This window comes from Citrus sinensis, chromosome 2 (genome assembly GCF_022201045.2).
Source record: "Citrus sinensis cultivar Valencia sweet orange chromosome 2, DVS_A1.0, whole genome shotgun sequence".
Taxonomy (NCBI): Eukaryota; Viridiplantae; Streptophyta; class Magnoliopsida; order Sapindales; family Rutaceae; genus Citrus; species Citrus sinensis.
Window position 1 is genome coordinate 27,645,686 of NC_068557.1, and position 11,959 is coordinate 27,657,644.

An 11,959-nucleotide genomic window follows, 5' to 3' on the forward strand; every position below is an offset into this window, starting at 1 on the left:
AAATAGATTTAAGTTTAAAATATTTAATGAATATTAAAATTAAAACAAAATTTTTGGGCTAATAGAATCTGTCCGGTCTTTTTAATGTCCTAAATAAAAATTTAGGACTTTAATTAGTTAATTAGGCCTAAAAGTTTAATAACATAAATATTTTGATATTTTTTATTTTTACCAATACTTATAATTTTATAATTCAAATTTTATTATTTATTTACTAGTAATTTTAAAAAATAAAAAATAAAATTAAAATTAAAATGGGGAAATGGGTAGGGGATGGGGATTCCACCTCATCCCCGTCCCCTCCCCGAATAAGAAATTGGATAAAAAAATTTCCCCATCCCCTCCCCGAATAAGAAATTGGGTAAAAAAATTTCTCCGTCTCTTCCCCGAATAAGAAATTGGGTATGAAATTATCCACATACCCTCCCCGAATAGGGAAAATCTCCGAGGATACCCGCCCCCGTGGGGATTTTTGCCATCCCTAAAGAATATTTATCATTCGATCCTATATGGCACGCACGCTGTATCCATAGCTAAGAATAGCTGGCATGCGAAAACTTAAAAAATTAATAGAAAAGAGAAATTAGATTTCTAAATTATGAAAATTTTATAGGAAAGGTCTAAATGAATAAAATTAGGATTTTGAATCTTTTTTATACTAACTGTATATATTGTGAATATACTAAAATTGAAAATTCTGAAATATTATTTAATAATCAAATTCTCCTAATCTAAATAAGGAAACCAAAAGAAATGGTACCCAATCCGATATCTAAGAAAAAAAAATAAAATCCTAAAAAGATAAAATCCTAATAGTAACAAGAAAAATAAAAAAAAATTGCTTAAACTTGGAGAATAACCAGGAAAGAAACAAAATTTTCTACTCAACCAAAAGGATGGCATAAGTGATTTTAATTTTATTCATCTCATTGCAAGTTTCAAAACGGAATATCACCTATAACACAAACTATAACTTTCAGAAGATACCCTACTAATCTTATGCAACCATCCTACATCAATAGCTTGTCTAATTAATTAATCTCTATTTTTCTTTCTTGAAGAAAGTGGGGGGAAGATTTGTTCATTCCTGAAGAAATTACCAGCGTCAACCATAGTCTTCACATGAACCAATCTGTTAAAATTTTTATTGAAATATTTAAGACCCCAAATGCTAGCTTGTTTGTAGCTTGTGTAGCCTTTGTTATTCGTTCCAATGTCAAGATCCCGGCAATTCACATATGCAGCTCTCGGATTTTTTGAAACATAGGGAGCCATGTAACTGTAAAGTCTCTGATCCAATTAATGTGCCTTTGAGATGCTTCACTACCTTCTTCTTCCCAGTGCACCATGTGCTGAATTTTGTATATGGTGCCTGCTCTATACGGGAATGGAGTTTCGAAATCTGAAATCTCATTCATTATTCCGCCATAGGGAGTGAAGCTTATTTCAGCATCCTCCGCTTCTTTTTCATAAAACTTTTCGTATATCCCCAGGAATGCAATTTCAGGCATAGGTTCCTTCACGAAATCAGATTTGGCTTTGAAAAATCTTACGCTGGGTTGAGTTCTGTTAAGCAAAACATCCAAAGATTGTCCTCGGAACTCCGCAAAGTACATGACTGATTCAATCCAGCTCATTTCAATGCAGTCTTGTTTCACCAAGCCAAGCTCAGGGAAGCTTTGCTGCATTAGTGGAAGGAGGGTATCAGCTCCTCCGAGAAACAAGATTCAAATGATGCTCGTATTGTTTTCTTCCCTCGTCTGCTTGAAGTCGCACTGCTTAAGAACACTCTGATATACAAATCTTCATGGAGTTTATCTGCAACGTACTGCCATCTGTCAACGATCTTGGTAGCATTTTGTTCCAAGGTTCTATTGACTATGAATGCAGTCACAGTTTCCGGAACAGTAACTAGCTTTATTTTCCAAGCAACGATCACACCAAAGCTAGCTCCTCCACCTCCCCGGATGGCCCAAAATAGATCTTCTCCCATCGATTTTCTATCGAGTAACCTTCCATTAACGACAATCAAGTGTGCATCAACAACATTATCAGCAGCAAGGCCATACTTGCGCATCAAGAAACCATAGCCTCCGCCACTAAAATGTCCACCAACGCCAACAGTAGGGCAAACTCCTGCTGGAAAAGCAAGAGTTTTGCTTTTCTCAGCGATTGCATGGTAAAGTTTGCCAATTGTTGCTCCGGCTTGAACCCATGCAGTTTTAGCCTCTGCATCAACACTGATTGAGCTAAGATTTATCAAATCAATGACGACAAATGGGACATGATGATTAGAAACATAAGAAGAACCCTCCTAGTCATGACCTCCACTTCGAACCCTAACTTGCATGCCATATTTTTGGGAACATTTAACGGCTGCTTGAACATGGGATTCTTTCAATGGAGTGACAATGACTTGAGGTTTTGGGGTGGTGGGTGTTGAAAAATCCAATATCGATGAAGATGAGGAGTTATTTCGGGTGTATATCACTTTAGAAATGGAGGAGAAGTTATCAGAGTGCATAGATAGGCAATGAAGGAATAAATTCTCATCGGGCACTGAAGAAGTTGCATGAATGTTGCCAAAAGTAATCCAACAATGATATGATAAAAGAAGAACAAAAACAAATTGGATGATAGAAGAGCAAGGAGACTTCATTTCGGCTGATGTTTTGGTGCATAAGAGTGCGTTAGGCTGCCTTATTTATGGAACCCCAAAAGCTTATTTCGTAACAAGCACTGTAAATTTCTTTGAATGGAAGTTAACAAACGTCAATGCGACGGCAAAGCGCATTAAATAGAAAGAAACAGGAAAGTGGCTTATTTTTGTCAGCTAAAATATCTCTCTTAATTTTCCATTTTCTCTGCACCCCGGTCAGAAGCAAAGCCAGGATTTTATTTTAGGGTCGGCTATTTTTTTAACCCCCCGAACCGGTTAGAATCTTCATACGGCATATCACTATATGAAATTCACTAGAAATTAAATTGATCGATTGCAAGCGTATCAGTTTGAGCCCAACCCATACGCTTCTCGAGATGGTAATAGTAGCAAGAAGGGTAAAACGGCAGTTTGACTTTGGTTACAGATTTTATTTATTTTTTATTTAACGATTTTAGGATTAAAATTAGTTAGTTGAAGATTTAATTTTTGCTTAAAAAATGTTATAAAAACGTTAAATTGTATGCTTAATTATCAGTTATCATTATAAATCCACAAACTAAACCAAAACCACCTAACAATAAGCTCAACTTGAAATTTCGAGTGCTAAACTTCAATGGCTAAATGGTCTTTACTTGATCTAATAACAATCTAATCTTATACGTTTAATTTGAAATAGCAATATGATGATGATGATCTTCACTTCACTTACAATTAACAAATATCTTGTACATGATTAAATAAAAAATGAATTTCTCATTTCTCAGTCAATAAAGAGAAAAATATATATAACAAATTAACAGTAGAATATTGACGTTACAACAAGTTAGTTAACTATCACTTTTGGGTTCGAGAATTACGAAATGCCTTAGACCAAGAATAATGATGAAAATTCAAAGAATGAGTGATAATGTGTTGATTTCTTGCAATGTGAAAGAGAGAACGAAAATTGAGGAAGAAGCCAAGAAGGGATTTGGAAAATGAAGTGACCGTTAGTTTTTTAAATTTATATGGAAGGAAACTTGTAAATTATTAGAATGACAAACTTGTAAATATAATGGTGATAATTTTATAAAATTAATATAATGGCATTTATATAAATAAAATTGAATTTTTTTTCCAAAATTTTGACGGACCGTAGCCCGTCCTAACCCACGCGTGGGACGTAGCCTCTGACCCCATGGGGACGCTCCAAGTCCGTAAATTGGCACGACTTTGAATTTTCTTCGCCGTGATTTTAGGAAAAATCAAACATTTAATCAGCCTTTCTAGTTTTAATACGACTAATTTCTCAAATCAAACGCAACTGATCCAACAACAGCATGAACAGCTGCTCCCTCGGTCGCAGGGAAAAGAACGAGTGATAATTATCCATCGCCCTTCTAGTTTTTATTAACCCAACAAAACGTTTTGATTTTGATACGTGTAGTTACGAAAATTATTAATTTTACTTAGTTATCCTTAATATAAAGATATAGAGGTAAAGTATGCACTATATTAATAACCTATTAATGTAGTATGTCAAATCTAATATATCAAAAAAACTAGTACATGTATCTGTATATTATTGTTAAAAATATGCCAAATCATCTTAAAAATCTGTAAATATTTGCATTATCTTTGATAATTTTCTCTCATTGTTTAATTGTACCATGGGAGGCAAGTTCCTTATGATTGGATTTTTTTAAAAAAAATACAACTCATTGTTATAAAATTTATTATCTAATAGAAGAATGACACATAATAGTTGAAATTTAAGTTAGTACTCAACTATTGGAATTCAAAATTTTACTAAAAAAAAATTGAAATAAATGCGATCCACTAGGGAAAATAGGCTTTGAATTCTCAAATTCAAATGTGGCTCATATGTCAAGATGCTAAACAATTGATAGTTAGTTTAATGAATAAATACAAAAAATAGGGAACATTTCACCATTTCTGAAAATTTATTAAGTAAATAACTAAATAAGTAATAGCTATGCATTAGAAATTAGAAGAATAATATTAGAAATCTTAACATTTGCATTTTAATTTGTTTCTCAACTGATATAACATTCATATATTGAATTATATTTTACGAGCTATAAAATTCAAGATGCAAAAACTGAGATCTACATATTGGGATCCCTAGTTTGTTCAATTTTTCTATGCTTAATAATTAAACAATAAAACGTAAATTTTGGGTGTTAACCATTTCGAAACCCCTCAATCGCCAATGAAAAGAAATTTGCGGGGTCCATTCAATTTAAATTTCTTGTCGTTTGTGGGAAATATTTTACAGTAAAAGTATCATCGATGGTTATTAGTTAATAAGCTCGCTTCCGCTGGAATAATGCACTGTGTGTAATGTTGTATGAAGGAAAATTATCAGATGACCCTACTATCCTTTATCTTAATTACCAGTTACCCTTAGGTTTCCTAAAATGCCAACAGTTCTCCATCTGTTGCATTTATTCCCTTAATTGTTTGGGATTGTTGACATAATTGCCCCCATTGAATCCGAACGAATTGGACCCTTCTCATTTGCTCCCGTTGTAACCCAACGGGGTTGGGCCCAATTCGGCATGATTTTCCTCTTAAGTAATGATATTTGAGCATTTATCTCACCAACTATCTAACTCCCCCTTCTCGATTAACCATATTCATTCATAAAATTACCTTTATTACGGAAACTTGAGCTTTTGCAGTTGTCTTGTTGATGCGGCAAATTTGTTTTCATATGGAAATTGAAGAGTATTTAGATGACTGGTATGAGAGCTAAAAGCATGCTTTAAATAAAAACAAAGTCTTGGTTCATTAACTAATTAAGGTTGATGATGGAGGAGATGTGCTCAAAGTCACGGACCAAGTGGTTTTTATACTATAAAGATGAAATTTAAGATGGTTATTAACTTTTATTCTATTTAAGATGGGTATAGCCTTTAATTTTATTCATTATATTTTTAATCTTCGTAGAGGAATAATTAGTTTGTATTTCGTTAAAGGGTAATTTTTGGATACTTTTCCTGAGGTTTGACCTTGCTACACTTAGATAGAATATAATGTATGCATATATTGAGATATAGCACCCCTGGACGCGTATAAGTTTTAGGAAGCCATTTGGTAAACGGGGATAATTTTGTAATTGCAAAAGTTTATAATTTTTAAATCTTAAAAAAGGTAATTGACAGTGATTGATTAAACAAATCAATGTGTATTCAGAATGCACAATTATACAAAGCTTGGAATCGAGTGAAACAAATGATACCCCACCTTCACTTTATCAAACCCATCTTCACTTTACCATTCAGGCTCAGTCCAAAACAAATAACGCCCACTCATCGAAGACGTCACTCCTACCAGCAACTCCATCATCGCCGCCGTCGAATCCGCCGATTTGAAGAACACCACCAGTCAGAACATGAACAATGCCAATACTAATAACAAGCGCGAAGGAGTGGTGGTTGAGAGCGGCGCTGACAGAGATGTGAATTGGCAGAATGCGAGGTGCGAGGCGGAGATATTATTCGCATCCATTGTACGAGCAGCTACTCTGATGGGTGTCGAAGCCAACAAAAATAAATTCCTACTCTAAATAAATTGTGTATAGTGATTGAGCAGGGTCGTGTCCACAGAGATCGGTAATTATTTAAATCCTTTTGAAACGTAAAACGTAAAATGGGGGAATTGTTGACAATAATAAAAATCAAATTAAAAATAACAAGAATGCAAATTAAAGTTGTAATTCAAATTGGAGAAAGCTCTGGTTGAAGGAATTAACTCAGCTTGATTCGACTACTGATCGTTGATTCAAATATAGATTATTATTACTCATGAATAGACCGGTTATAGCTACTGAGACCCTCTAATAGCCAATCTCTCCTTAACTAGTCGATAACCAAGGTACGACCGTTGGTTATTTCCCTAATCAATAGACAACCCTAGATACGATCATAGAATTTAATCAATTGACAGCCTGAAAAACCAGAGAGACCCAAATCCTAATCAACACATATGATGATTCATTTAAATTAGATTGTTTATTCTCACAACACAACTCTCTGCTATGTTATTTGTCACAAATATTAAATTCTTCATACGATGAATCCTTTAATTGACAATAGATTAAGTTGATAATTAAATAGTGGCCAATTACCTAATTAACAAACATAATCATGAAAATAATTCAGAGAATAAACAAATACCCAAAAAGTAATAAAACAATTAAAGCACAAGAAAGATCTCACAGTAGTGATGAATCAAAGCTTCATTAACCTTCAACCAGAAAAATGAGTTTAGTTCCTCATAGAGAGAAGAGAAAAATTAGATCTAGGGTTTCTTTTTCTCCAATCCAAAAATCCCCCCTTTTTCACAATAGATTCCTCCCTTAAATACTTTCTCTCTCTTCTCTTTTAGAATTCTATTTAAAATAAAATACTAATATCTGAAATATTAAGTTCGTAATTACAAAAATAACCAAAAATACAAAACACGTTAAACTAAAAACTGCAGGTCCGCAGTTGACAGCACGCGCCCACGCCTTATCAACAAAGTTCTTCTGACGCTCATAATTTCTCCAAGAGAACAATCCTCCTTAAACATCATCTTTTAGCTCAATTTTATCACCAATCAATAGAATTGCACCTACAAAAGTAAAACACAAGTAAAACATTATTATTAAGTGCAAAACATCGATATTAAGGGAAGTAAACAATGCAAAACTAGTGCATAAATTGCACTCTAACATACTCTCAGCACACGTGGCTTGCTTGAGGGTCGACACGTCGGTGGATCAGCTGCCGAGGATTGATGCTCAGCTTGCTTAGTCGCAGCACGACGTCTCTAAGTACACCGCTTTAGGTGCCGGTCAAGGCTGGGTTACTGATGACCAAGAGCTCCACTATGTATTCTACTTTCATAAAGTTATTATTGATTTTAAATTTAATTTCTTTTCCAGTTTGTTTGCTTGCTTGCTTTCTTGTCTTATTAGAAACTTGAATTTTAAATTCACAGAAGAATTTATTGCGCTTGCTATTGACTAATTCGAGGCATTGTACATATTTAAAAAAATGTTTTTTTCCCCCTCAATTTGGGTGATTTTTGGGTATTACTGGTATGTTTGATTACTTGAGGATGAGTTAATTGGTTATGATGATAAAGTTTTGAATCTTTGAGTACAAAGTTAAATTGTAAATTTGAAGCAGAATGAGTAAGGGTTTTGTTAGGAGACGGTAAAATTTTGAAATGGACACCCGGATTCTAAGACGTGAGAAGTAATTCTAGTGGAAATACAAATAATTCGGCGGAAGCTACAAAGTCAGAGAACATTTCCTTCTATTGCAAATGATAAGATACTTGATTGAAAGTGATTTGGTCTACCAAATGGTTGTGGCTCAATTTTGACTATGAAGTTTTCCAACACCGATATGTTCATACCATTTAGGACCACAATTAGCACAAAACGAACGATTCGTTTTGTGCTAACTATAAAAGAAATTACTGTAGCTTCAAAATACACGCACTCGTTTTGCTCAAACGCAAGCGCAGACTACACACACTCGTCTTACTGAAGACATAAGTTGTCTGGCGATTTTGCCCTTGAAATGAAGATTACGCCTCATGACTTAAAATCGCTTGGGTTGTGTTTCTGTTTGATTTCTGTTTCTGCGTTTGTTCTTCCTCTTCGCTTTGTGAAATAAATGAATAAACATTAGATGGAGTTTTATTCAATATTTAAAATTTTGTTAATTTTTAACGTGATTGGAATTTTAATTATTATAAGAAATAAGTTCTGGATCGGATTTTAAAATACTTTATTTGAATACTCTAAAAAATGCAATATGTTCACAAAATGTAATTGCCGATATAATTCCCCAGAACCCCAATTCCAGATTACTTAAATGACGGCGGGGGCTGCAGTTTGTTCACAAGGTAAAAAATGCAGTATGTTCACCATTATTAACTTCTATTATGAAAAAAAAAAATTTATTGTCACAACATTACATCCGACGCTTTCATGGCTAATGATAGCCACCTCTGCTACACTTATGCTCGCGCTGAAAAAATCATTAAAAAAAAAAAAGAACATAAGCAGGAAGTTGTTGGCCCGATGTTCGAACGCAAAAAACCCAACCGCCAAGAAGAGAATGAAAAACCGGCCATGATAATTGTTAAAATACCCATTTTTATGGCCCTAAAATGACCGGAAAGCGGAAGCCTCGGCATTGAGATTTGGTGGTCCACTGCCGGCTGTATCACTCTCACCATGTCTTCACATGGCTGATCGTGAGAGAGTCTTTGGATTGAACCGTCAACATCTCATGATTATGCCCATTTAAGTCCGTCAAAACCAATTTGCAAATCTGAAACTGGGCTGTCGCCTGAATCTTGTTTCATTGCCTGGTTTTCCCCCAACGGATCAGCAGCTCATAACTCACAACAGAACAACATTTTGCTAATTTCCAATAGCAAGTTCTTACGGCAATTATCAACACAATTTGACTTCGCAATTGAATCTTCACATATTCGTAATTAGCACAACCAAAATTGGGCATTAATAAAACCAATTACCTCCACGAATCGTCGATTACGGTGGGCGACAAGTGAAGCCGAGAGAGTGGGCAGAGAGAGAGAGAGCCAACGATCAAATGTGGAGAGACCCACGACGAAAGAGAGAGAGAGAAAGCCGAAGGAGTGAGCAGTGAGATGCGTGAGAGGCCGGGTGTGGAGAGACCCACGGCGCGAGAGAGAGAGAGAGCGCCGGCGGATAGAGCAATCCCACGATGCGTTTTGTGAGTTTGCGTGAGAGTTGTGAAGCGAGTGTGTATTTTGAAGCAACAGTAACTTGTTTTAGAGTTAGCACAAAACGAACCGATTTGTGCTAACTGCGGTGCTTAGCGTGCGATGAATCTCATTTTCCTTTTTCTTCCTCCCAGACGTAAGTGGTGGAATTTTTTTTTTTAAAGAAAAAAATCTCGGCATAGTGAGAGATAACTTTATTAAAAAGAAATCAATTGAAATAAATAATACACCATTTCAGGGGACGTAATTAGCCTCACATTTTAGAAAAAAAAATTAACAGAAAAAAAAAAAGATCTAAAGACGTCGACCCAGAGAAAAAACGAAGAAGACATAAAAAAGAAGTTGAATGCTCATTGAAAACTGTAGCTGCTGGGGAATCCATTAGAATCTTCTGTAAGGAGTGGAGTGGTCTCAGAAGGTGGAGATGGCGAGCAAGTAGACTCAGGACAGCTAATGCGTAAGTTATCTATAAGAGGTGGAATGCTTTGTTCATTTCTACAGAATATTAATTTTCTACTATATTATTAATAATAATGTTTTATTTATGTCGCTCTTATCAATAATTTTTAATTTATATAATTAAAATTAGAATTAATAAAAAAATTATGATTTATATAATCAATAATATTATTAATTATTATTAATTTACAAATATAATCAAATAAATATTTTATTTTAAAATATATTTGTATTAATTTTGTAACTAAAGATTATAATTTTTTAAATAAAGGTAAAATTACAGTTTGAAACTATTTACTTCCAATTTAAGAGAAAATAAATACATGAATTAGATTTTGATTCCGATTCTATACTCTCATTTCAGTGTAAGTAAACAACTTACTCTCACTCTCACTTCACACTCTCAGTCTTAGGATTCACACTCCTCAAGATTTATACTTCAATTTAAAATGTAAACTCTACCTCAGTGTTGTTTAATTAATGTTTCAAGAAAAGAATCCCAAGTCATCAGTGCCTTCACTCAAAGACAAAAATGATTTTGATGCTCTTAGATTACATATAATGAAATAATTAAGTCGTTTACCTTAAAAAAGTAAAATTTTAGAACACATTATAAATGTTATGTGAAGCATACAATAAGTAAATAATACTCTGATATGTATGTATTTATTTTTAAAAATTATTATGCATGTGGTGGTTATTAAATTTAAGTACACATATTATATATGCGTCAATTGATTGTATTGCCTTTATCGTATTCTCGATGTGCTTTATGATTCCTCATCAAAACGGATTCTTTTTGTTTGGATCAATTAATTTAAAGTAACGACCATATAAATTCACGCAGAAACAAAAAGTCAATAAATTCATTCAGAAACTTTATATATAGTAAGATTTTTTAATAAACAAAAAGTTAATGTCATATCAATGATATTACTAACTTGTTGATATCAAATGATAACGTAGTATGAAATTGCTAACAAAAATGTTACAACCCCTTCAATATAAAACCCCATTTTTTTTCTTTAATAAGATTTAAAAAAAATAAAATTACATAAAACTAAAAATACAAAATTAATTAAACCCCAATTCATTTATTTTCATTTTGATGTAATTTCTTCACAGTTCACACCCACACATTCATAAATTCCTCATTTCCAGTATCTAATACATATTGGATTCAATTATTTTTTTTCAGTTCCAAAATGATTTTCAAGTAATTAAGAAAAAAATTGTAAGTAGTTTATCAAATCTTTATTTAAAAAAAAAATAAAACAAACAAAATGGGTGAATATTTCTTTTACCGAAAAATATAATAAGAAACTAAGGGCAAAATAACAAAAATCCATAAAAGTAATTGATTGTGTTTGAAGAATTAGTAACAACAAAAAATTATATTCGATTTTAATTAAATTTATTTGATCTTTTATGTAAGTTTTAACTAAGAAGAGCTATCAACATCAAAATGGGTTTTCGAATGAGTTTTGGAAGTGCCAATAGCAACACTCATGTGACAAGTGCAGTGCCTTGTTTTACCAAAATCAAGCTATAATAAGATAAGATATTACAATTACGTTTTTCCCGAGAACTTTACTCGTGAATCCCAACGAGATATACTCGTGAATCCCAACGAGATATCTCCCATAATAAAAAATAATGCAATCTTCTTAATCCCAACGAGTTATTTCCTTCGTGAAAAATACCGCCCAGAAATTTAGTAAAATAGACATGTGCCACCCTAAAGTGTCTTATAAAATTATAGATAGTGTTTAGTGAATATGACAAATACCCCCATAAGGGAAGAAACTAACTACAACTATAACACTTCTTTCATGATAATAATGGAAGAAAAAGAAGAAACTCACTATTTATTCATAGTAAAACAGATGATATTTATCAGACTATGCAAGGGGATTCATGTTGCAAATTAATCATTACAAACGATTTTATTTACCAATTCGTACACATGTATCCCTTATCATTTTTGTTTCATTATGTCTATTCATACACAAAAAAAAGACCACTATTTTTCATCATTTTCCTTTTTCTTCCTCCCAGACG

At 33.3% G+C, this 11,959-nt stretch overlaps 1 pseudogene; it reads right to left on the minus strand.

Annotated features, from left to right (window-relative positions):
• Positions 1 to 640: 640 nt before the first annotated feature.
• LOC127900405 (tetrahydroberberine oxidase-like) lies at positions 641 to 2,651 on the minus strand (annotated as a pseudogene).
• Between the last annotated feature and the right edge of the window lie 9,308 nt (positions 2,652 to 11,959).